This window comes from Vulpes vulpes, chromosome 1 (assembly GCF_048418805.1).
Source record: "Vulpes vulpes isolate BD-2025 chromosome 1, VulVul3, whole genome shotgun sequence".
NCBI classification, from domain to species: domain Eukaryota; kingdom Metazoa; phylum Chordata; class Mammalia; order Carnivora; family Canidae; genus Vulpes; species Vulpes vulpes.
This window is the reverse complement of record NC_132780.1, coordinates 45,392,349-45,413,873: the sequence shown is the minus strand read 5'-3', so window position 1 is coordinate 45,413,873 and position 21,525 is coordinate 45,392,349. Positions and strand designations below refer to the sequence as shown.

Genomic DNA, 21,525 nt, shown 5'->3' with positions numbered 1-21,525 from the left:
TGTGGGATGTGCGAAGGCTCTCTCACTGTGCACACACACGCACACGCACACGCATCGTGCTGATGGGCACACCTCCCTCCCCACAGCGTCTTACTGCTAACGTGGCCGCAGGGCTGCGTGTTATTCTCCACCGTGGCTCCCAGGGTTCTGCGTCAATGGGCGTCCACAGCCAGTTCCTGGACTTGTCTTTCTGGCTGGTTGTTTAGAGAAGGCTTACGGGTGTAACAGTGCTTGCTTTGTGACTTCCCGTCCCTATTTGCAACTCGGTGTGTCGAGTGGAATTAAGAAATCCTACCAGGTCACACAGGCTGCCTTTGCCAGCAGTGTCTGTACCTGGCCCTCAGGGGAGGCCCAGCCGCTCTTGTATTTGCTTTGTGGACGAGGGCCAAGTTGTTTCGTTTCACAATTATGTTGAGGCTTTCAAAGAGTTAAAACAGGCCGCTCTAGGGCTGGAGTGGAGGATATGCCGTGTCCCGGAGCTGACTCGGGAGGGCAGTGCTGCACACACCTGCGCTGGGACCGGTCCTGCGTGTAGCTCCTACTGTGGTTAAGTCAAGGGCTGTGCACTTTATTGGGGGGGGGGGGGGCAGCATGTAGCTGCGGGGAGGAGTAATGATGACCTTGATCCTTCTAGAAACAAGCCTTAGTTTCTTTCTTTCTTTTTTTTTTTTCTCCTTAGTTTCTTTATAATCTGGAAGTTCTGCAATTTATCCTGCCTTTAATATATTCGGGCGTTTCTTGTTCTTCTCCTCCTTCTTCTTCTTTGAGAGAGAAAGAGAGCATGAGCAGATGAAGGGAGAAGCAGACTCCTGCTGGGCAGGGAGCTGAACACGGGGCTCAATCCCACAACCCTGAGATCATGACCCAACTTGCAGGCAGGTGCTTAACCAACTAAGCTACCCAGGCGCCCCCGTATCTTCTTCTTGATGTCCTATTTACAATATTTATTTTGAATACCATTTAAATCTAAATTGTGATTTTATTTTAGGAAAAGGGTTTATAAGTGCTTCAGTACTGGAAGTTGAAGAGTAGCTTAGAAAGGTTGGTAGAATAAAAGGGCTATTCATGTTTAGATGACTTTCAGCATGTTCTGGTTTATACGTTTAGTTTTATGGCTTCCACCACCCACTGAACTCTCTCTCTCTCTCTCTCTCTCTCTCTCTCTCTCTTAATTGTCTATTATCTAAGAGGAAGTGTAATAAGAGATTATTGGCCCCTGGGAAAAGGACCAGTTTGTATAGGTTTTATTATGCAGCCATTGTAAGAGCTGTAGCTTTTAATTCTGAATGAGAGGAGAAGGCACTGGAGTTCATTGAGCAGACATTTAAAAAACATGATTGCAATACCATTATGCCCTGCACAATTAATAATAACATATTACTATCTTCACATACCCAGCCAATTTTTATCCTTCTATTTCTCCCATAAAGGTCATATTTTAGTCTTTTTTTTTTTTTTAATTCGGGAGCCGAATCACATTGCAATTGATTGATCATCATTTAGATCTTTTTAATCTAAAAGTTCTTCCCCTCCCCCCATATTATTTTCTTAACTTTTTCGTTTATTTGTGGAAAAATCCAGATTGCTGTTACTGGAGTTGTGGAGATTTCCACATTCTGGATTTGCTGATGGCACCTTTTGGTGCACTCCAACATGTCTCTCCACCCCGGTATTTCCTATACACTATTAATTAGACTTAAAGGTCTACTCAGATTCAGGTTTTAGTTTTGTCAGATAACTTTTTAGATGGTGTTGTGTTCTTCCAATAAGAAGTATAATGCCTAGTTGTTGTTTTTTTGGTGTGATATTAGAAGCTTATATTATAATATTTAATGCTTACTTATTCAATTAGCCCATTAGGTGCTGCAAAATGGTAATATTTAAATTAGACTTTTTTAAAAAAAGATTTCACTCTGGCTTGAGAATAGCGTGGGGGCAGATGAAGGAGGCGTCAATCATCCAAGTGAGAAGTGTGAAAATGTGTTAAGGAAACCCAATTCAAAATTGGAGCTGGGAAGCTAAAGAAGGGAAGGCTCTCGTGCACCTAGCACTACAGTTCCAGGCAGCTTGCAGAGGTCTAGCAGGAAGGAGGAAGATTTCCTCTCAGCCAGGCAATAGCAGGCTGCCCTCACCCGCGGCCAGTAAGAAGCCACGTCGATTGCCTCCAGCCAATGAGAGGCTGGCACCCATTTGAAATAATTTTCCTCCAATGAACTTTGTTCCAAACAATCCCTCTGGTTTTCCCTCTACAAAAGGACTTCTTTGTTCTGCGGACTTGCCTCTGGTTTGCTATAGTTTGCTTGTCCCAAATTGCTTTTCCTCTGCTGTTCCCACATAACCTCGATTCTGTGCCTGGATCTCTTACCTTTTCTTGTTAAAATGTTGCCAGAAATGATGATGGCTTAGGTTAAATACTGACAGTGGATGAATGGGATGTATTGGACTCTGGCTATATTTTGAAGGTAGACTCAATGGGATTTACTGATGAACTTAGCATAGGGTGTGAAAGATGAGAGAAAGAGAAGTTTAAGATGACTTCAAGCCTTGAGAAACCGAGAGGATGGAATGTCCTTAAATCACGAGGGGGGGGGAGCCTCAGGAGTGTAGATTTATGGCGGAGGGAATAATGGAACTTTAGTTATGGCATGTTAATTCTGTGATGCTAGTAATAGGAGAACCATATAATTTATCATTTAAAATGAGAAATATTTGAGAGTGAAGGGATGCTAAAACAGATTAAAGTCCCACAGCTGATCATATTTGCAACATCTATAAATTGATTCTTTAATTGATTTTGTTGTCTAGAACAATTTCAGGTTCACAACAAAATTGGGAGGAAGGTACAGAGATTTCCCGTGTACCCTGTACTCCCACATGTGCACAGCCTCCCCTGTGATCAGCATCCCTGACCAGAGAGGTACGTTCACTTCTACTGATGAACCTACATGAACACGTCATTACCCAAAGTCCTTATTTGATACTCTCGGTCCACATTTTATGGATTTGGACCAATACATAATGACTTGTATCTACTATTATGGTTACACAGAGGAGTTTCACTGCCCTAAAAATCCCCTCTGCTCTGCATCCTTCCTCTCTAACCCCTGGAAACTACTGACTTTTTTTTACTGTATCAATAGTTTTCCCTTTTGTAGATTGTCATATAGTGTCATATATAGTATGTAATCTTTTCAGATTGGCTTCTTTCAGTTAGTAATATGCAATTAAAGTTACCTGCATGTGTTTTCATGGGTTGATTGGTCATAATGTTTAATGCTCAATAATATTCCATTGTCTGGATGTACTACTGTTGGTCCATTCATCTACTGAAGGACATTTTGGTTGCTTCTGAGTTTTGGTGATATGAACAGAGGTGAGGTGCTATAAACATCTATGTGCAGGCTTTTGTATGGACATAAGTTTTTAACTCCTTTGGGGAGATACGAAAGAACTCAACTGCTGGATTGTATGGTATAAGAGTGTAGTTTAGTTTTGTAAGAAAATGCCAAGCTGTCTCATGAAATGATTGTACAATTTTACATTTCCACCAGCAGTGAGTGAGAGTTCCTGTAGCTCTATATCATTTAGTGTTGTTAGTGCTCCATACTTCAGCCATTCAAATAGGTGTGCAGTTGTATCTCACTGTTGTTTTTGTTTTCATTTCTCTGATGATTTATGATGTAGAGCATTTTTTCATATGCATATTTGTATTCTGTATATCTTCTTTGGTGTGGGTGCTTGTGAAGGTCTTTAATCCATTTTTTTAATGGGGAACGTTTGTTTTCTTATTGTTGAGTTTAAGAATTCTTTGTATGTTTTGGATAATAGACCTCTACAAGATGTATCTTTTGCAAATACTTTCTCCCAGTCTGTGGCTTACCTTCCAATTCTTTTGAAATGTCTTTTGCAGAGCAGAAGTTTTAAATTTTGATGAAATACAAATTATCAATTATTTATTTCATGGATCCTATCTTTGGTGTTGTATCTAAAAAAACTTATTGTATTTATAAAGGCAAAACCACACCCAAAGGTCATCTAGGTTTTCTCTTATGTTATCTTCTAGAAGTTTTATAGTTGGCATTTTACATGTCAGTTTGTGATCCATTCTGTGTTGATTGTTGTGAATGGTGTAAAGTCTAGATTCATTTTTGTTTGTGTGTGGCTGTCCAACTATTCCAGCACCATTTGTTGAACCAACTGCATTCACTTCTTTGTTTTAAAATTTTTTTTAATTTTTTTATTTTTTTAAAATTTATTTATGATAGACACACACAGAGAGAGAGAGAGAAGCAGAGACACAGGCAGAGGGAGAAGCAGGCTCCATGCACCGGGAGCCCGACATGGGATTTGATCCCGGGTCTCCAGGATCGCGCCCTGGGCCAAAGGCAGGCGCCAAACCGCTGCGCCACCCGGGGATCCCCTCTTTGCTTCTTTGTATTGCTTGTGTCCCTTTCTAAAAAAGATCAGCTGAGTATATTTATGGAGGTCTATTGCTGGGCTCTGTATTCTGGTCCAGTGATCTTCTCGTGTATTCTTTTTTTTTTTTTTAAGATTTTTTAATTTATTCATGAGACACACACACACACACACACACACACACAGAGAGAGAGAGAGAGAGAGAGAGAGAGAGAGGAAGAGGGAGAAGCAGGCTCCACGCAGGGAGCCCGACGTGGGACTCGATCCTGGGATTCCAGGATCTGGCCCTGGACCTAAGCCACCGCTAAACGAACCACCCAGGCTGCCCCTGCTTGTCTATTCTTTCATCAATAACACACTGTCTTAATTACTGTAATTTATAGTGAGACTTGAAATTGGTTAGTACCAGTCATCCAACTTTGTTCTCCATCCTTAATACTCCTATTAGCTATTCTGAGTATTTAATTAATTTATTTATTTTAAAGATTTTATTTATTTATTCATGAGAGACACAGAGAGAGAGGCAGAGACACAGAGGGAGAAGCAGGCTCCCTGAGAGGAGCCCGATGTGGGACTCGATCCAAGGACCCCGGGATCACACCCTAAGCCAAAGGCAGATAGATGCTCAACTGCTGAGCCACCCAGGTATCCCCTGAATATGCTATTTAGAAGTATATTTTTAAATTTCCAAGCATTTGGGACACCTGGGTGGCTCAGTGGTTGAACGTTGGCCTTTGGCTCCCCTATAGGGAGCCTGCTTCTCCCTCTGCCTGTGTCTCTGCCTCTCTCTCTGTGTCTCTCATGAATAAATAAATAAAATCCTAAAAAAAAAAAAACAATTTCCAAGCATTTGAGGATTTTCCTGCTATTTTTCTGTTATTAATTTCTAGTTTAATTTCCTTATGGTATGAGAACAGACATTGTATGATTTCTATTCTTCTACATTTGTTATGATGTATTTTATGGCCCAGAGTGTGGTCTATGTTGGTTAATATTCCATGTGAGCTTGAGAAGATTCTGCTGTTGTTGTCTGACATAGTCTATGCAAGTCCATTATGTGCACTTGATTCATGGTGGTGTTGAATTCAGTTATGTCTTTAGTGATTTTCTGGCTGTCTTCTTGGAGAATTGACCCTTTCATAATTATATAATGCCCCCTCTGTCCCTGATAACGCTCCTTCTCTAAAGTCTGTCCGAAATTAGTATAACTACTCCTACTTTTTTTTTTGCTTAGTGTTAGCATAGTATAGCTTTCTCCATTCATTTACTTTTAATCTGTAAGTGTCTTTCTTATGTGGGTTTCTTATAGTTGGGTCTTATATTTTGATCCACTATGACAATCTCTGTCTTTTAACTGGCACAGTTGCACTGTTGCAAGTGATATAGTTGGATTAATATTTACCATGTTTGTTGTTTTCTATTTGTTGTCCTAGTTCTTTGTTCTTATTTTTGTCTTCTCTTTTTTCGACCTTTTATGGTCTTTGTTGAGTATTTTGTTTATTTAATAAAGTATTTTCAAAAGAATTTTATGTACTTATTTGCTTATTTAGAGAGAGAGAGAGAGAGAGAGAGATAAAGAGTGCATGTGTACAAGCAGGGGAGAAGCAGAGGGAGAGACAGAAACTCAAGGAGACTCCATGCTGAGCACAGAGCCTGATGCAGGGCTTGATCTCACGACCCTGAGATCATGATCTGAACTGAAATCAAGAGTCAGATGCTTAACTGACTGAGCCACCCAGGCATGCCTTGAGCATTTTATATGATTTCATTTTTCTCCTTTCTTAGTTTATTAAACTTTTTGTAAAACTTTGTGGGTTTTTTTTTTTTGTGTGTGTGGTTGCCCTAGGGTTTGCAATACACATTTACAAGTGATCCAATACACATGCAAGTAACACTATACTACTTCACAGGTAGTGTGAGTACATTACAGTACATTATAATAATAAAGTAATGCTAATTCTTCTTTCCTATCCCATTTATCATTGTTGCCATTCATTTCATATATATATGCCTGCAGAATCAAGTACATGATTGCTTTTAATGTTTTGAACAAACTATAATGTAATTAAAAATAGGAAAAAGAAAAGTTTTATTTTACCTTCACTTATCCTTTCTCTGATGCTCTTCTTTTCTTTAGGTAGATCTGTGTTTCTGATCTGTATAATTTTCCTTCTCTCTAAAGAACTTTTAACATTTCTGTCAAGGCAAATCTTCGGCAATAAACTTCCTTAGTTTTTGTTTGTCTGAAGAAGTGGTTGCATTCCATGGTTACAATTTTGAAATTACTGATCCTTTCAGTTGATTTTCATCTGTAGGCCATCATATTTTAAATTGATGCTCTTTATAGATATCTGGATATGTAGTGAGCTCACAGTAAATCCTCTAGAGTGAGTGATAATCTGAATTCTAATTTTTCTGTATTGAAATCTGTAAATATAGCAGCCATAATATTTTCATAAGTTTTCTGTTTATTCAACAAATATTTTTGTAAGATAAAATTCATCAAATAAGTTGTTTATGACTATTTTCAATGCTTTTCTAAATATAAATGGTGAAAATGTGTATTTTCTCAATTCTATTTCATTTCATTGTAGAATATAAAATTATCCAATTAAAAATAGGAACTCCATCAAAAAAAGCATTGCTATCCATCAGGATATCCAAAAGCACAGTTAGAGAATTTCAAAGCTAAATATTATTTCCCATGTAAATTCTGATTACTTATTTTTTTCAGTTCCTCCCTTGCTTTTTATAGAATAAATTTGAGTAAATTTCTGCTTTTATTTTTATCACTGAGACTTTTAAAAGCAAATTGCAAAAGCTGAAATTTTTGTTACTCCATTCACTGAATATTTTACTGAAAACTTTCAGGTGATACAGAACAAGAGGTATCAACAACTTAGAGGACTTATTTATAAAATGTTCTATGTGAGTGTAGAACATGTAAGTTTAATTGACAAAGCATTTTTTAAAGGCTCAGACTTTTCTAAAATTTGCTTGAGGGTATGCATCGAAAAGAGAAGGCAAATTTTTGCCTTGCATATAAATTTTAACATATGCTTCATACCTATTTTGAAATTTATATATATAAAACTGACAAATATTACTTACAAATATTAGATATATTTGTAAATATTTATAACAATTTCCATTTAATATTTGTAAGTGTAAATATTTTTAAATTTCATATATATTTGTATTTGTAAGTTTTGACAATGGGAGAGTCTATTTTGATTAGAAGATGTCACAGATTATTTCTAACGTGTGCACACAATCACTTCCTAGTACACTTCTGCCTCATGAGATTCTTAGGTTAGTAAAACTTTGGCTTTTTTACAACACAATGTTTTACCAAGATTTGCATTTATATTATCATTGCAAAAATAATTTTATCTTCAGCGTTGACCTTTTGAATTCATTTATAATGACATTCTCAGAATGTTAGATGTTTCACTCTAGGCATTCTACTTTTCCAAAAGCTTTCTTTTGATTCCATTAATTGGGTTAAAAAAGATCTATCCCTTATTAAAATTACCTTAAATGATTGCCTTTTTTGGTATCTGATTATATTGAGATAAAACTGGCATCATTAATGACACTTCAATTTTCCTACATGTACAAGAAAACTTGGAATCAGAAATAAATTAAATTAATTTTAAGAGAGTCATTTAATTGATGTGAAAATTCATGTTTCCCAGGACACCATTTAAATGTATCTGTGAAATCATCTCTGGGCACAGCTTTCTTGCAATCACTATTGAACTCATTTTATTTTATTTTATTTTATTTTTTTTTAATTTTTTTTTAAATTTTATTTATTTATGATAGTCATACAGAGAGAAAGAGAGAGGCAGAGACACAGGCAGAGGGAGAAGCAGGCTCCATGCGCCGGGAGCCTGATGTGGGATTCGATCCCGGGTCTCCAGGATCGCGCCCTGGGCCAAAGGCAGGCGCCAAACCGCTGCGCCACCCAGGGATCCCTTGAACTCATTTTAAATTAAGTGCTGAAGCTTCTTCAGTAGATGTGTACCTGGTTTTCATGTGGTCACTGATTTTACCACAGCCTGGCAAATGTTAACATTTTGTATAAATTACACTTTGATTATTAATACTTTTTAGGCAGGTAAGCTCATCTGCTTACTTTTTCATTTCTTTTCCAGCACTTTGCTACTGAAAGGATTTATTGTAAAAATAAGAACTCAAAAATTGTTCTCACACAATAAGGTAAATGAATAGTTATAGATCAATATCATGCCCTAAGAGACAAGAGCTCTGTAACAAAGTTCACTAAACTACTAAAACTACTCTACTCAGAGGCCTGTGCTCACTCTATTTCACACACATATTTTATGTTCATCTGACCTGTAATTCCTGTATTGCCCACTGACCTCACTGACTGTGTCTTCATCCATTTTGCAGGCCCTGGTAGCATCCATAGCAAAAGTGGCTGGTACGCCAACTGGCTAGTTGCAGCAGGAGCTTTTCCCATATCACCACCTGATACCAGGAGTTAGCCAACTCTTCTTTTTTGTTCGTTCATTTATTGAGGGGCAGTGGGGCTCCACACCCAGCACAGAGCCAGATATGGGGCTTGATCTCACAACCCTGAGATCATGACCTAAGCAGAAATTAAGAGTCAGATACTTAACTGACTGAGCCACTCAGCCACCCTGTGTTAGCTATCTCTTCTATCCAGACTTTCTTTAAAGCAGTAAGTGTCCTCAATGCTATATTTGAGAGGGAGGCATTAGGTTTCATCTGGAAATGATTAGGAAAAGACAGATGGATTATTTCAAATGTAACCACATGTTAACATGAAAACTGTGTTTACTGCCTATGCATTATTAGATAAGACCATGGCAAGAGCTGGAAGTACAAATTGGAGACCTCACAAACCCATCCCAGCTCATTGTAATTAAAATGGTAGTGATAATATTTCATTAAAAATAAAAAATCCAGGACACATGCCGGATTCAGATGGGATGCTGCTGGGACCACAGGCACAGACTGTCTTACACAAACCAGGAAGGTTCTTAAGAAACAAATATGATTACCCCAATCTTAGATAGTCAAGTGGAGACAGTCATGCATGCAGTTAGATAAATGAGCCTGGAGTTCCTGAGATGAGTCCGTTCTGGAACACATTTGGGAATCTATATATTTGAGAGTCATCAATATGTAGATCGTATTTGGAGCCATAGATTGTATAGGGTCACCAATGGGAGTAAGTGTCATGAGGATGGGGAGAGGCCCAAGAACTATGCCCTGGGCACTCTGTCATGGGAAAGGGGAAGAAATGGAGCAGCCAGCAACAGAGACTGGAAGTTGAAACTCAGATTGCAGAATGTCACTTCTAAGGTTACAAAGAGTACTCAGAATAATCACTCAGACTAATGTTTGCTTATGCTGGGAGCTTTTATACCCTCATGGACTCTTGAAGAAGAGGCCCACTGGCCTGCACACAGAACACAAACACTGATGCATATCAGTATAAGACCAGACAGAAGAATAAAGAGTGTGCTGAACAGAAGGCAGGTGTTCTCTAGAGGAATTTATAAAGTACATTTCACAATTTGGGGAGCCAAGGAAATTATGTCTGTGGACTCAATAAAGCCCATGAGTCATAAGTTTGTGATACTTGCTATAATAACTTTCCAAGAGATATTCCCATGTTTCCAGGCAGGGTAAATGCATCCCAGGGCCACATAACTATTCAATGGCAGGTTCTGGGATGGAAACCCAAGTCTGCTGGCTTAAGAGTTGGGGGGTTCTTTTCACTGCATCACTCTACTGCCCTAGAATTTCTGAAACTAGATCATGCTGGAAGCTGACTGATAAATCTAAGCACGAAGCTGGCTCTTGTCTGTATGTCTGTTGAAGTGAATGCAAAAAGTGGGGAAAATCATATATGTTTTTTCTTCCAGAATATTCTCATTGGTACTTTAAAATATTTCTATCCCCACCCCATCCTTGTTCTAAAAGAAAAATGGAAGCAGTTGTTGGTACCTTTCACTGGAACAAGTCCCATACCTGAAGAAAATGTGTAGAATCCAGGCACCACAGATGGAAGAAGAGGGGCTGAGGCATCCGGGAATCCTAAGGCTCCTGGAATGTGTTTTTGGCTGAACATGACTCTGGGAGACCGAATGACCCCAAAATGCTGCCTGTTGTTCTTGGAGTCAACAACCTTTACCTTTTTTTAACTTTCTGGCTTACTTCTGGATTCAGGCTGTCTGTTTATTTAGGTGGCTAGAATGTTCCTTCTTGGCTGTGCCTCTTGTGTTTTTTGTGGAACCCACCAGGGGTAACAGAATATTGACCTTGAGTCAGCAGGCTGGTGTGTGTGGCCAGCTTGGCCACATACTATCTGTGTGGCCTTGGAGCACGTCACCCAGCCTTTCTGACTCTTGCTGCTTTTTTGTTGTTCTTCTAAAACAGGGATAAAATGCCTTCCACCGTTACTTCTTTAGATAGTTGAGAGCCTAAAATAAAGTGTAATTTCACCTATTTACATTCACATACTTTAAGTCTGTGAGTATAAAGTTTCTTTTTTTGAAGAGTTTATTTATTAGAGGGAGAGATGGTCTTCTTAAACTCATTGACGAAAAAAAAATAAATAAATAAACTCATTGACGATTTTGTGGTGCCTTTGAGCAGAGGGGAGGGGCAGAGGGAGAAGGAGAAGCAGATTCCCTGCAGAACAGGGAGCCCGAGGCAGGGCTCAATTGCAGGACGCTGGGATCAAAAGCAGACACTTAACCAACTGAGCCATTCAGGTGCCCCTAAAGATTCCTTTTCTAAAAACAAGCAGGAGAAAAGGAGAATTCTGGTTAGTATGAAGAAGGAAAAAGTTAGGCTTTAAAAAAATATATCAGATTGTGAGCAAGGGAATTGCCATGGGATAGAAAGAAGGATGGCCAGACTTGATCAAGAAATCATGCTCTAGGCAAAGGAGGGAAACTGAGTGGGGAAGTATTAGAGAGGAAGACAAACCATGAGAGACTCCTACCTCTGGGAAACAAACAAAGGGTTGCAGAAGGGGAGGTGGGTGGGGGAATGGGGTAACTGAGTGATGGGCATTAAGGAGGGTACTTGATGGGATGAGCACTGAGTCTTATACTACATGGTGGCAAATTTAATTTAAATAAAATACAAGAAAAAGGAAAAAAAAAAAAGAAATCATGCTCCAATTTTTTGTGCTTTGGAATTTCCTGATTTTAAAGCATTTCAAAGGCAGTTGTGTGTACCCAGGGATGAGGGCAGGGAAGGGGGAGGAGGTCAGCTTTCTGCCCAGCTGTGAGTTTTCTCACTGGGACTCTAAGGCAGCAGAGACCCAGTGTCCTGGAGTTCCTGGCCCATCTGAAAGCACACTACTGAACACATGTGACTGCAGATGGTACTTTCAGTCCTGGAGAGAAAGTGTTCTAGAAAGGTTTGAACATTTAAATGTGATCTTACAGGCAGATGGATAAGGTAAGGAGGCCCACAGAAGGGCCTCAATCTTTGAAGACTATTTCATTCACAGGGCTTTCTATATCCCATCTCTCCTCTCCTCATAACAGTAATGCTGTGCAAAAGGGGAAGATATTATTGTCCTTATTTTATAACAAAAGCATTTGAGGCCATATTGACTGAGAGCTGGCAAGGGACAGAATAGAGACTAGGATGTAGGCTGTTATCCTGCCTACTCTTTACCCACCAAGCTATCCAGGGTCCATATTTGCTGAAGCCCAGGAAAATTAAGCAATTCTTACAAGGCCTCACAGCATTAAATAGCAGAGCCAGGACTTTAATCCAGGCATTCCCCACTATTCCATGCAGCCTCTCTAAGGAGCCCTGGAAAGGTTATTTGACAACTGCTGAGCACTAAGCAGGTGCCAGGGTGAGGCCCTGGCCTCTGTGAAATGGCATTCCATGACAGTGGATGGCACACTTGGGTCTACCGTGCCTGCCTGGGAGTGTGCCACAGAGTCTTCACTATATTGTCAGGTACTGATTTCTTTTTTCTTTTTTTTTTAAGGTATTGCTTTTGAAGTTTCATCTTTTTATTTCCCTTAAGGCCTCCTGGTACTGAAAACTAGAAGAAATATCAAAAGAAATGAGATGTCATTAAACAGCCTCATATAATGGGTCTGGGATGAGAACTCCATGGCATGAATGGAATTTGAGAGCTTTAGACAGGGAGCTGAATTGGTTGGAGAAGAGAGGCCATTGTCACCCCAGAGAAAGTATGGAAAGTAGCTCAAGGTCCCCATGATGGAGAAACAAAAGAAAGAGCACCTTCTGACTTGCAATTGACATAAACCTTTTCTGAGGCTTCCATAGCATTAGAGATGGTCTTCTTAAACTCATAGATGATTTTGTGGTGCCTTTGAACATTTAGGGCAAATAGTGGGTTCCCTTGAATGTGCAGACAACAACAAATTTCTTATAAGCAGTAATAAGAGAGAATTGATGAGACCTGCTAAACTATGTCTTCACTAAAGTCATAGCAGTTGAGTTGGAATTTATCAAACTTATTTCTAATTTCTACTATAATTGACCCTTGACCAATGTGCGGGTGAGGAGTGCTGACCCTTTGTGCATTAAAAAAAAAATCTGTTTGTAACTTGACTCCCCAAACTACTAGTAGCCTACTGATGACTGAAGGCCTTACTGATAACATAAACAATTGATTAACTCATCATGTGTACTCAGCCACTTGGTCAAACTGTGTTTTAAGAAAGTACCATCTCTGGGAGATGCTGAAAAGACACACGGGGTCTATCATTCTGTTGTGCCAGGGAAGAATGGCCTCCAGATGCTATCAGCCTCTGGCACAGCTGGGACTTCAATCTAAAGAGTACATGGTATGAAGAGAGCAACACAGACTTTCTTCTCTCTGGAAATAGATTTGTTTTACATGCAGCATGGTTTCAGGAAGTCCAGGAGGGCTGCCAGAGATGTAGAAGAAAGTCCACAGAGCATGGCATCACCAAAACCAAGAGGGGAGGACATTTCAAGGAGAGAGACCTCTTTTGATATCCCTGGTGCCTAAGCATGGGGTCTGACATGTGGTAGGTGACTGATACTTGCAAGATGGCAGAAAATCAGAAAGCCTAGAAGTCACACTAGGCTAGGGATCAACTCCATGGATGTAGATCCAGCTCTAGGTAAACTGAATGTACAGCCTTAATCGAATAATTTAACTCATCTTGGATTGGACCACTTCCAGAATAATTAATATTTTGCTCTCCATTCATCAGAATGAATTACGAATTCAAAAAGCAGAGCTGGAAGGGGCTGTTGAGACCATCTCTTTTCTCTGAGCCCTTTAATCTAAGGAAGTACAGGCTAAGTAAGAGCCCACACTTCGGAAGGGTGCATCAGGATTCAACCCCACATCCTCTTCCTTCCAGGTCACTGTTCCATCTTACAGGGCCATTGTCTTTCTTCATGAGTGGAACTACAATGAAAATATTATAAAGGTTTTCTTCCCCAGTATTCTTTCTTTAGAAATGCCATTATGGTTAACTCCTGGGAATTCCACATTTGTGTTCTAACATGCTGAAAATTATCATTGAAGGCCACTTGATTCTCTGAATACATATGTACACACACAGACACACATACACACACACACATACACAGAAAATTATAACTGAGGCCTAACTCAGAAACCCTACATTATTTTCCCATCAATCTCTCCAACCTCTTGTACAGTATTGATAGGGTCAGCTGTAAGAAAGAATAAAATTTCAGGCACTATTGACAAGACTAGAGCTTGCTAACCACATACACCCCTTCTATGACAGTCTGTGACATTGCACTTAGAATAAAATGAGCACACCACTGGAGAATTTGGAAGATCAATGTTTTCTACTCTGACCTAATGAAATATTCTATGCTACTTGATTTTGCCATGAAGAGTACCTTCAAAAAGTTGTTTTTGCAGAAAGTTCTGTATAACATAAAATATATAGTTGACCCTTGAATGACATAGGTTGAGCTCCATGGGTCCACTTATATGCAAATTTTTAAAATAAATCCAGTCCATTACTAAATGTGTTTTCTTTATGATTTTTAATAATTTTTTCTCTAGCTCACTTTATTGTAAGAACATAGTACAACATACATATAATGTACAAAATGTGTTAATCCTCCATATATTAAAGGGCTCAGAGAAAAGAGATGGTCTCAACAGCCCCTTCCAGCTCTGCTTTTTGAATTCGTAATTCATTCTGATGAATGGAGAGCAAAATATTAATTATTCTGGAAGTGGTCCAATCCAAGATGAGTTAAATTATTCGATTAAGGCTGTACATTCAGTTTACCTAGAGCTGGATCTACATCCATGGAGTTGATCCCTAGCCTAGTGTGACTTCTAGGCTTTCTGATTTTCTGCCATCTTGCAAGTATCAGTCACCTACCACATGTCAGACCCCATGCTTAGGCACCAGGGATTTCAGAAGAGGTCTCTCTCCTTGAAATGTCCTCCCCTCTTGGTTTTTGTGATGCCATGCTCTGTGGACTTTCTTCTACATCTCTGGCAGCCCTCCTGGACTTCCTGAAACCATGTTGCATGTAAAACAAATCTATTTCCAGAGAGAAGAAAGTCTGTGTTGCTCTCTTCATACCATGTACTCTTTAGATTGAAGTCCCAGCTGTGCCAGAGGCTGATAGCATCTGGAGGCCATTCTTCCCTGGCACGACAGAATGATAGACCCCGTGTGTCTTTTCAGCATCTCCCAGAGATGGTACTTTCTTAAAACACAGTTTGACCAAGTGACTGCATACACATGATGGGGCCTGAAATCCATGCTGGTATCTCTCCTAATTTGCTTTTGGAAAAATGATATAATCACTCAGTGCCTTGGTTTTCCAGTTACAAATGGAAATAATATTTGCCAACATATTCCCTCTACATGTTACAGTTCATCAAGGTTTAAAACTATTGCACAATCCTCTTTCCCCAGGTAATTCTTGTGGCATCAGTCCTCATCTACATACCAACGAGTCCATCCCCCTGGGCATCCCAGCAGAACACTGGGAGATAACATGGCCTCATTCCTGTCCCACCTGGACGTCCAATCAGTTACAAAGCCCTAGCAAGCCTCCATTTTTTTTCTGCCATTGGCTTCCCTCCTACTGGCCTCCTCCACATCCCTTGTTCTCCTTCCATGCATTCTCCATACCATTGGTGTCCTGAGGGCTGTGGCAGAGGGTGGAGATGTGCCCTGGGTGCAGTTAGGAAGGGGGTGCATGGACTATAAAGAATTTAAAAGCAATAATAAAACCTACTAAAAGTCAGTCTACTTTTTACCATCACCATGCACAGCATTTCTAAATGGTTTCAGCAATGAAGTACTAATTGCTGGAAAAGAAAACCTTTTGATGGTCTAAGTTCTATACAATTACTGCAGTTGCTGTGGAATTCAAATAACTAATATATGAGCTTTAAGTGAGTCCATTTGAATACTTACCCTTTAATAAACATTGTATTCCACGTGGAAATGGATCCCCCAGCACTCAGTAACACAGTGGGCCCCTGACACACATGGACTCATCAATCCACATCTTTTGAAAGTTAAGTTTATTATGGTTCAGAAATAGAGGAGCTCACTCTTGTGGTTTCTGTCTTCTGGAGAATCACATTCAAGCACTGAGAAATGGATCCCAATTACACAATGATAGCATAGTGATTATTAAGTTAAAAAGAACTTGATTTACTTCAATTCTGTTATTTCATGTAACCATGTAGAGTATATATTTAAAATTTTGAGCAGCAAAGCTTTGATATGCGGGCTTTTTTGTTCATACACGAAGTGATTTTCTGATTTTAAATAATGTCTTTAAAATGAAAGTACTTTTAAAGGTATTGCACGGGCAGCCTGGGTGGCTCAGTGGTTTAGGGCTGCCTTCAGCCCAGAGCATGGTCCTGGAGACCCAGGATCAAGTCCCTCGTCGGGTTCCCTGCATGGAGCCTGCTTCTCCCTCTGCCTGTGTCTCTGCCTCTCTCTATCTCTCTCTGTGTGTATCTCATGAATGAATAAATAAAAATCTTAAAAAGAAAAAGGTATTGGACTAAACCTAAACAACTTCAGAAAATAATAATTATTGGAAACAATTTTGCCCTATAGAGAAAGAGAAGTGTTAAAAATGACCTATCACATCTCTGCAAGGTGGCCGGAGTAATCTTTTTTTTAAAACTCAGGACTGATCCTTGCTTAACATCACTGGGTTCCAACCCACATCCTAGGCTACAAGGTCACACACACTGTGACTCCTTGCCACCCCATCTTGGGTCACCCCATGCCCCCACTGTGTAACAGCCAGTCACACCAGCCCTCCTCGCCTTCCATGTGCCAAGCTCCCTCCCTTTCCCCTTTGCCGCGTGGATTCCCATATCTGTGCAAATGTCTTTTCCTGGGGAAGCTTCTCTACCTCTAGTAGTGTTACCTCTCATATAATCTTCCAGCATCTTGTACTTGAGCACTGATCAGGGGTGCTAGTCACCCTGCACACATGACCTTCCAATTAAGTCCCGCCTCTCCCAGCTGAGAGAATAGGCACCTGTGTGGTTACATCTCCATGGGTACCTCAGCGCCTGGCACGTGCCTTTATGGCACAAGAGAGAACACCCTGGAATGGGCCTTATCTTGAGGGAGTAGTCAAAGGAGAGCTCCTTAAGATCTTCGGTTTTATTTATTATTATTTTTTTAATCCCAGGGAAGCAGGTCCAGATCACAGACTGTCACATTCTGGAGGATGACTTGCTGGTGGCTGTGACTGGTCACCAGCCCCGCTCTCTCTCTCTGCACTGTTGCTGCCATGTTGGCCAGGCCATGACAGACCAAGGGCTGACACGACTTTTCCAGCCCTGTGGGGATGCTCTTCAGGTCTCAGTACTGGCCACGTGCATGACCCTTTTTCGCACAAGAGGGAACTACATGGATCGGGTTCTGATAGCTCTCCCTACCTTTCCCCTTACTCCCCATAAAACATAATCTCTTTTGCGTGGGATTGCACAAAAATGTAATCTGTTGAATGGGCACCACATTCACTTGGTGTAAAAAAGTGGAAGTAGTGTAAAAGATACCGTGTGAAGTAGCTCACATTTCCATGTTGGATTAGTTGGTGAAGGCTGTCATAACAAAGTACGACAAACTGAGTGGTTTAACGCACAGACCTTTATCATCTCACAGTTCTGAAGTCTAGAAGTCTGAGATCAAGATGTTATCAGTCTTGGTTCCATCTAAGAGCCAGGAGGGAGAATCTGTCTCATGCCCTCTCTCCTAGGTTCTGCTGATTTGCTGGCAATCTTTGACGTTCCTTGACTTGTAAAGCACCACCCCACCTCTGCCTTCATCTTCACATGACATCTTCCCCGTGTGCATTTCTCCGTGTCCAAATTCCCCCTTTCTATTAGGACACCTATCATATTGGGTTGTGGTCCTCACACTATACCAGTTCCGCCTCCCTTAACTAACTATGTCTGCAATGAACCTATTCCCAAAAAAAGGTTGCATTCTGAGGCACTGGGGATGGGGGCTCCCACATGTCAGGTTTGGGGAATCATACTTCAGCCCATAATACATATATATCCCACATGATATTTTAATGGCTGATTGGATATTCATTCATTCATTCATTCATTCATGTCTGCTTGGACATTCATGTCAGATTGGACAATCATGCTCTACTCATGAGCATAGAATATTTTACATATACAAAGTAATTTTTGCACAGTTTTAATATGTGCTGAATTTCTCAGAAATGCAACGACCATGTTTATTGAGGGAAAAAGTGTGCTTTGTTTTGTTTGGAAATTTACCAAAAGTTGCTCATGTCTTTGGAAAATCATATCACTAAGAGCAATATCACGTATAGCATTGAGATTGCCAAGACAGCACACCAAAAGCACTCTTCATTTACAGAAAAATGTCAGGCTCCTGCAACAGCAAAAATTATCTGGAATGTGCTTTTCATTTTGTTACATAGTTTTCTTCTTTTGAAGTAGAAAGAATGGGATTGCAGAATGTTCTAAGCCAGATTTACAGATATTTCCAATATATTTCAAAAAAATGGAAAAAAATACACACACATGCATATGATACATACATACTATATGTATAAAGTTAAATATTTGCAGTATCTAGGAGGTTTGGAGCATAATATCTTGTAAAATACTTTTAAGATTTACTGTTACCTTTTAAAATTCTTCCTAAGATTGCTAATTGTTGGTTTCATTTCTTTTATTTCTGTCCAACTGCTGGGGCCTCTGTCTTATTCTGCAGTTTTGTCCCCAAGTTTTCAAAAGCCCAACATTTTCTTTGTGTCTTTACTTAAAGGTTTTTTAATGGTGGGGAATATTCTTGAGATTTTGAATAGGACAACTTTAAAACAGTGGGGTATTCAGTGCCTCATTTGGCATATACACCATTCACATATTTGAAAATTTCAGCCTGACAGAAGCATTCAAAAGGAATTTTAAACATTCAGCGATAGTTTCTAACCTTCATTTGAGTTCACAGATTAACAATTTAGGAGGACAGAAGGTGCCTGCTCTCTGTTGACATTCATGGATCAATTGATGTGCAAATATTGGATTCTTTCCTGTTGCAATAACAGTCAAATAGCAGTAAATCTACTCTCTAGAAAAGCAAAATGATGAAATACTCAAAGGGGCACATGCATGTATATGTGTGTCTGTGTGTTTAGAATTCTTTTTAATCCAGGGAAATAGCACATAGTAAGGGCTCAGTAAAAAAAAAAAAAAATTAATGAAGAATCAAATTACTCGGCCATAAAAACGAATGAAATCTTACCATTTGCAGTGACATAAATGGACCTAGAAGGTATTATGCTAGGTGAAATAAGTCAGAGGAAGACAAAAACCATCTCATTTCACTTATATGTGGAATCTAAAAAACAAAACAAATGAATAAAGAACAGATTCTTAAATACAGGGAACTGGTTGCCAAAGGGAAAGTGGGTGGGGGGATGGGTGAAATAGATGAAGGGAATTAAGGGGTACACTCTTCCACTTATAAAATAAATAAGTGATGTCACAGAGATGAGAAATCTAGCACAGGGAATGCAGTCAGTAATACTGCAATTACGTTACATGGTGACAGATGGTGACTATACTTATGGTGAGCACTGAGTAATGAATGTATAGAATTGTTGAATCACTGTGTCCCACACCTGAAACAAATATAACATTGTATGTCAATTACATTGTTGAACAATAAAAAGAATCATGGACTTTTTTTTTCAGAGCTAAAAGGACCCTTAGGGATTATCTAGGCAGTTCCACCTGCCAGTCATGTTCCCTTTTCCAGATTGACCACTACTGAGGTCCCCACAGATGAACTGAATTGCGGGTGATTACTCACCGACTTGGCCTACTTTGAGGGATCTTACAAAAAACAGTTGTCTTGCATTTGTATATGAATGTCTTTGAGGACTTATGAGCCACCATATGGCTCCCCAGGAGTGTCATCTTCAAGAACTCTGTTTTTTGCATTTTTAGCACTTTATTTGTCCACTTCACACACATGGATTACTAAACTTTAGGGCAGAGCATTCTTTATAACTACATTATCAATTGAACTCTTTATGAGTACCCATGAAATAAATTTCTCAAAAAGCTTGGACTTAGGGATCTTTGTCATTGTTCTGAGTAGCTTATTTGTGTTTACTTTTTGGAAGGCACGGTTATGTTTTCTGCTTTGCCTTAGCTGCTAGGAAATTGAGATTCAAATTTGTGAAACTAAACATCTTCATAGGACATGGGATGTTATGACATATATTTTGTAAACTTACCTAGAGCTGTCTCATTTTATTTTTCTTGCCCTTTTTTTTCTGTTAATCCTGTTTTCTCCTTTTCTTATTTTTAATCTGATTGAACTGTGGGTATTTTGAAGTTACATGAGATCTTTTTCAATATTATGCTTAACAGTCTTTGGATCTATTATTTACTGCACAACAAAGTATGCTAGGCACTAACAGACCCACATTAGCAGTTGTGATGAGACAGGCTTAAAAGACAGAGAATCCAATTAGCTGCCTTTTTAATATTGAATAAAACTTTGAGAACCTTCCAGGTAGGAAGAATATGAAAAGGATTCAGGTTTCCCTCAAGTTCCGAGATCTCTTTCAGCTAACTGGGAAAATAAATGATCATATTTAACACATAGTAAAAAATACAGTATATCTTTAAAATGTAATATATTGAGTGAAATTAACCCAGAATTCTCTCTTGTGGTATGATAACCCTGGGTGATGCTTATCGGCTCAAATCTGACTTGAAAACTATATCATGTTGTGACATAGTGACATGTCAGTGAAGTGACATGACACTTCACTCCAGAGATGTGGAATGTTTGATTATCTCCTATCATAAGCTTTATAGTCCTTGTTAAAGGTATAGCTAGGGCTCTGTGTCAGCTGGATTTTTTTTTTAATTTTTATTTATTTATGATAGAGAGAGAGAGGCAGAGACACAGGCAGAGGGAGAAGCAGGCTCCATGCACCAGAAGTCTGATGTGGGATTCGATCCCAGGTCTCCAGGATCGTGCCCTGGGCCAAAGGCAAGCGCCAAACCCCTGCGCCACCCAGGGATCCTCATCTGGACTTTGAATAAGAATTCAGTCAACGCTCCAGCCAATCATTCTGGTTGTTAGGGATTTTTAGCAAACTGAGGAGGCAACCCCCCAAATTGCTTGGGAAAGTAGCCTCAGAATTGTTTGGAATGATTTAAATTGTCTTCTTTATGAGTTAACAGATTATAATCCTAGAAATTAAAGCTAGAAATGTTGAGAATAAAATCCATATTATTACCATTTGTACAAAAATCTGTACATATTTGTATTTTAAGTGTTTATAAAATTTAAGGGGATTTGGATTATTATGGTAAAATTATCCTTGGGTGATTCTAACTTAAAGTACACAACTGAGTAAATGATTTATACATGTAAACTAGGATTTGCAATCATGACACTCAGAGCCCTGGTTTTTCTCCCCCTCCGTGCAGGGTACTCTAAGAAAGTGACTGATTAGTGTAACTCAGTTGCTCTCCAGTAAATAAGTTAATGCCTAATTTCTGGGTGCTGCTTCCTTTTGTGT

General features: G+C 39.4%; 1 protein-coding gene across 2 annotated transcripts in view; it reads left to right on the top strand.

The window, feature by feature from the left end:
* Nucleotides 1-21,525, top strand: part of RASEF (RAS and EF-hand domain containing) — a 180,545-nt gene that overhangs the window by 15,889 nt on the left and 143,131 nt on the right. The window lies entirely within an intron of this gene.